Source organism: Schistocerca nitens, chromosome 6 (assembly GCF_023898315.1).
Source record: "Schistocerca nitens isolate TAMUIC-IGC-003100 chromosome 6, iqSchNite1.1, whole genome shotgun sequence".
In the NCBI taxonomy this organism is placed as follows: domain Eukaryota; kingdom Metazoa; phylum Arthropoda; class Insecta; order Orthoptera; family Acrididae; genus Schistocerca; species Schistocerca nitens.
In genome coordinates, this window is record NC_064619.1 from 600,409,238 (window position 1) to 600,415,237 (window position 6,000).

The 6,000-nt window shown below is 44.4% G+C and overlaps 1 protein-coding gene across 1 annotated transcript in view; it reads right to left on the reverse strand.

Annotated features, from left to right (window-relative positions):
• Positions 1 to 5,665, reverse strand: part of LOC126263087 (leucine-zipper-like transcriptional regulator 1) — a 79,115-nt gene extending 73,450 nt beyond the window's left edge. Inside the window, exon 1 of the mRNA XM_049960087.1 lies at positions 5,547 to 5,665. The gene's annotated coding sequence lies outside the window, so the exon portion shown is untranslated. The remainder of the gene's footprint in view (positions 1 to 5,546) is intronic.
• Positions 5,666 to 6,000: the final 335 nt, after the last annotated feature.

A 6,000-nucleotide genomic window follows, 5' to 3' on the forward strand; every position in this document is an offset into this window, starting at 1 on the left:
CAGCACATTCTGAAGATCTCTCACCAACTGAAAACGTCTGGTCAATGGTGGCCGAGCAACTGTCTCGTCACAATACGCCAGTCACTACTCTTGACGAACTGTGGTATCATGTTGAAGCTGCACGGGCAGCTGTACCTGTACACGCCATCCAAGCTCTGTTAGACTCAATGCCCAGGCGTATCAAGGCTGTTATTACGGCCAGATGTGGTTGTTCTGGGTACTGATTTCTCAGGATCTATGGACCCAAACTGCGTGAAAATGTAATCACACGTGAGTTCTAGTATAATATATTTGTCCAATGAATACCCGTTCATCATCTGCATTTGTTCTTGGTGTAGCAATTTTAATGGCCAGTAGTGTACTTTTTTTTTGCTTCCAAGCAACACAGATTCTCCCATTTTTACTAAAAAAACACAGTAAAACATGACCTCAATGGGACTCACTTCCGAAAACGGAGAGTGTTCTCCGCTTGTAAGAAGCTCCTCTAGTTTTATTCATACGAAATCGGAGATTGGTTTGAGCAACTTTCCCACCCTTTTACTCATGCTGAGAACATTCTCGGGTGAAGTGTATTGTCAGACTCCCTTTATTCAAACGAAACTAAGAATGTTCTCCGGAATTCCAAGTATAAAGCATATTCTCCGTTTTATTCACAGTAATCCCTGTTGCGATGATGATAGACTCCTCGCTCAATGGTTCACCATGCTTTTGTTCACTGACAGGTCTCCATAGACATTCTGCAAGTACTTACAAATATATGCGATTCTCTGGTTTTCCGCTAAAAGAAACTCAAACGACAGCTTTCTGCTTGGAGCGCACCTCCGCCACAGACGCCATCTTGAAAGCAACGTATAGCGCCGCTAGCTATCGGAAATTCAAACTATAGGGACTGATGCGGGAATACTACACGATGTCTCACACAAATTCCCCTGTTTCAAACTAAACTGGCCGGGGAAAAAAATGTGCTGAGTTATTTATTCGACGCCTTCGCAGATAGACGGCAACTTGACCACAAAAGCCTGCTTACAGAGTTTCCCGAACCCAAATTTAGTGAGGAATATTGAAATACAATAAAGCCTAGGGTTTCGTCCCCTAGGGGCCGGGAACGCAAAGATAAATTACGTTAACGAAGAGGCGTTTGAGCAACTATTCTACCCGCGCTCCATACGCGAATGGAACAGCGAAAATCCTAATACATGCAGATTTTTGTGGGAATGCATAATAATCAAGTAATGCGTAGTGCCACAAACAGAAAACAGACGGGAATATGCTTAGAAAGATGATGCGCGTGGAACTTATGAGCATACTGCGCTGCGGACGTAAGTGAGAAATAGACGAGGGAAACGCAATAAACAAAATAACGTCAGTTCAGCAGCTTAACAAATGGTCCTAGCTAATTCGCAACGGTTAAATTTTACGAACACTGACGATGTTTTTGATGAGTGAAGTGAAGTGTTCCTGATAGTTGTGTTTTATTAGCTGTGCAGACGGTACCGTAATAATATTCAAGATACGCAAAATAAAATACGAAGGGCTGCATTTCTACGAGCAAACTGCAATCATTTGATAGTATTTTGTCATCCAGAATACGGCCTCACCTCATCTACTAATACTTTTTTTCGACTCCGCTCTCTCATGACCAACAAGTCCGTAACAGTATTAGAATGCATTCCAAAGTCTGCAGTCTGTATGGCGACTCACAGTTTCTGTTGTGGCGTAACAAGCTAGTCACGCCACACTGAGGAGGAAGCCGAAAGGCACGCGTACACACACGCCGACTGGCGTCAAGTCTGGAACAGGATACGTATTGAATACTATAAAGAAAATACGTATCTTTGGAATATACTTAACTTTTAATCAATCCTTGTGATACATCTCTCTTGACTATACAAATGAGACTCGTAAGATACATGCACTGTGACAATTGGCGCCTTGCTAAGTCGTAGCCATTAACAGCTGAAGGCTATTCTGTCTCTATTCCCGGCGGGGTCAGGGATTTTCTCTGCCTCGTGATGGCTGGGTGTTGTGTGCTGTCCTTAGGTTAGTTAGGTTTAAGTAGTTCTAAGTTCTAGGGGACTTATGACCACAGCAGTTGAGTCCCATAGTGCTCAGAGCCATTTGAACCATTTAACTGTCTCTCGGCAAATGAGAGCAAAGGCTTCGTCAGTATAGTCGCTAGCAACGTCGTCGTACAACTGGGGCGAGTTCTCGTACGTCTCTCGAGACCTGCCGTGTGGTGGCGCTCGGTCTGCGATCACACAGTGGCGACACGCGGGTCCGACATGTACTAATGGACCGCGGCCGATTTAAGCTACCACCTAGCAAGTGTGGTGTCTGGCAGTGACACCACAGTTTCCAAACCATGTATTTCATTTGCCTCGCGAGAGTCAGTTGCTCAACACGCTCTACTTGCGTCCTTCCTTGGACGTATCGTGCGTAATAATGAAACGCGATGTGCATCTCGACTAGAGTAGTTTCACTAACAAGGAATCCCTTGAGTGCGAGGTCGCATGTTCAATGTTTAGTAAGGCTCATTTGGAAGTATTTTGTTAACAGTTATGACAAGACAAATATTAGCTGCTAATGACTCACCATTGCATCAGGAGGGTGACAGAAAATTAGTGTCCAGAAGGTGCAGAGTTAAACTTTCTATGGGATATATGTATTACACTTCACAAAATCGACATCGTTGATCTTGAAGAAACGTTCAAAACAAACCATTAACTTGCACTGTTTACACCGATTGGAAAATAGCGTGCCACAGTGATAACAAAGATTCGCACCATCAAGATCGAGGGCGAACTTCCTGGGAGCTACAAACCGTGCAGCACATTCAGCTAGGTTTCTCCTCTTAAAGAATGCATATGGAATCATTTCGGTGTAACGGGGCGTTGAGAACTGATGGAATGTGATGGCATGCAAGCGAATAGCGAAGCAGTTTGGCCTGGAGTTTATAGTGAAAGTGACTATCCTTTAAGACATAGCTGCAGATATTGCGATAATATGTTTTATAGACCAGGAAAAAAACAAATCCAGAGGCGGAATTTGTCCAGTGCTTCGAGGTGGTACTAACTGCAATGTCACACTCTTTTCAGGAGGGATAGTTTGCTCTGAAGTTGCTCAGAAATGGTTCAAAATGGTTCAGATGGCTCTGAGCACTATGCGACTTAACTTCTGAGGTCATCAGTCGCCTAGAACTTAGAACTAATTAAACCTAACTAACCTAAGGACATCACACACATCCATGCCCGAGGCAGGATTCGAACCTGCGACCGTAGCGGTCACGCGGTTCCAGACTGAAGCGCCTTTAACCGCACGGCCACACCGGCCGGCTTGCTCAGAAATGGTATGGTGTTTACAGCCAGGCCAGAAATCAAGCAAAAGCAAGGTATTTGGATCAGCTATTGGCCAGAAACAGCGCTCACACCATAGCTGTTTCGCATTCGGGAGGACGACGGTTCAATCCCGCGTCCGGCCATCCTGATTTAGGTTTTCCGTGATTTCCCTAAATCGCTCCAGGCAAATGCCGGGATGGTTCCTTTGAAAGGGCACGGCCGACTTCCTTCCCCGTCCTTCCCTAATCCGATGAGACCGATGACCTCGCTGTCTGGTCTCCTTCCCCGAAACAACCAACCAACAACCAACCATAGCTGTTGTTCTCTTAACGTCCATTTTCCCTCTCTTGAGTGCTGTGACGTAAATATTCCCTACTGCCCTTGTAAGATGACGCACACGAGAAAGAATCGCAGGGGGCAGAGCACCTCCAACTCCTCGCAGCACAATAAATAACTTCCCAGCCTATTTACCATCCATGTTAACAGTCGGTATAATTGTATACGAATGCGTTAAGGCATCGATGTTAGTCAGTCTTGAAACAACTTTCTTGGTACCTATGATTTCAAGGGTTCCTTTCATAACAAATTTACTCTTGAAATCCTCATTGATTGGAATTGAAAACAAATCCCTAAATGAACAATGGGATGAGCTTGTTTATCACATCTACAAATTTCCGCGACGATTCTCTAGTCTGCTGTGAATCATGAAGTCGACGCTTTCTTTGATATTTCGTTATCTTACCTCTTCCAATTCTGCAGCACTGTTTGAAGTTAAGCAGCCATCCACTGCTTGCCTTGAAATCACTGTAATCCTATGTCGCGTGCAATTTTATGTGTATAATGTAGTAGGTCACTATCATGCGTATCCTGCAAGTTGTATCAAGCATCCTTGAAACCCGCAAACACCAGTTTTTATAAAAATTACGTCTTGTCCTCCACGGAATATCCTCTACGCTACACGGTCATATTGCTGCGGTCTTATTCTAAATGTGTTAATAATCGTTTTTTTACTGCGGTATGGATGATCTTCCATGTATGTAATTATGTTTAGCACGTGCTCCTTGGACAACGATTGTCCTTTACTACGTTTCACTGTAAACTTGTGACTCACTGTCCGACAACGATGATGAACTATATGGCTCGACGCCTGTTCAATACCACTTTCACTTGACAAGCACGTACCGTCATCGTTGTACTCTTCATATAAATTGTTCGCACAGTCTAGCATACACATCACACATTCCACTGACTTGTCTTGCAGAAATGCTAATACTTCATTTGCCGCTTCTTTCTCAGTCTGTGAAATTCCTTATGTTCCTTTCTGACGAAATGTCAACTTCCACAACTGCTCCTGTAGATGGGAGATAATGCTGTGTTTATCGTTGCCATGGCTCTGCTTTGTATCAACACCACTAGCGCTCCAGCACTGTTGTGCGTTGCTCGTCGTCTAGACGACTACGCTCCGTAGCTTCATGCTGTGCTCACCATTGGATTCATCCAGTCCCGCCTCCTGTTGCCATTATCAGCCAATATTGTGGTTGCATGATAGACTATGTGGGGCTTCGAATGCCGTAAATATCATTGACCTTTTGCGACCTCGCACTTAAGGGGTTCCTTGTAAGAGGGTGGCTGAGTGATGCATTTCGGGCGGAAACACATCGCGGAATCGACAAATCTCTGACCCAAACTACTTGCATCAATAGTTCTCTCCTCATGGCCCTTCAGTACATGTTAACAAGTAAACACTACCTTTCTTTCCGAAGTTCTCTCGATAAATTCGTGCTATAGGAAAGCTATAGGTTTTGGGCAGCTTTTTCCATTAATGAGACCCTAGGACAACATTAAAATGGCGAAATAATCACCATAGGTGCACTGTGGTGAGAATAAACTCTAAACGTTCAACATGTATCCTGAAGCGCACGGAATAAATTTAAATGGCGGAAGACTGTCATAGGCTGCAGTGTCATGTGGCCCTTTTATGCTGCGTATCTCCCCGCTATCCGTGCGATTAGCTGCGCACTGCTTTAAAAGTCAGATCTTCGTAAACATCAGCCCAACGGCTCAACAGAAATGATGAAACAAAGATTCTTTAGCGCCAGTTAACCTAACACACTTTTCTTACCTGACATGGTAGGCAGAGCAATTCGTTCATGTGACTACCGCTAACCGTGTTCACATCTCTTCAAGACCGCTTCATAAATTACAGCTCACCTTTTATGTGTGTGTCGACAGGAAGAACTGCATACAAACGTCCATCAACACTGCTCGTCGTCCACCTGGAGACAATAACATCCGCGACAGGCACTGTGCACCAACCTAACAACGTCGGCGGAGTGCGACCTCTTGCATATCTGCAGATACCATCCGTCGCTCCTGATAAAGTTATCGCGCAGTGAAGAAGCTGGTACATAACGATATTTCCTGAAATACGCCTCTACAGTATCGGCGCTTTCGCACTCAAACATCTACGTGGCTCCCACAGCGCGGACAATTGTCTCATTACCGTACCGTACACCACCACAAAGTTTATTAAAAGGGAAAAAAATTTTCCTGCATGAGTCTGCGATCGTTGTGACTTGTCTTGTGAACTAAGCTGTCTTGATCGCTAAATAAATTCCTCCGTTTACAAAAACGTCAAAGTCGCTAAAAAAATTTCTTTACTAAG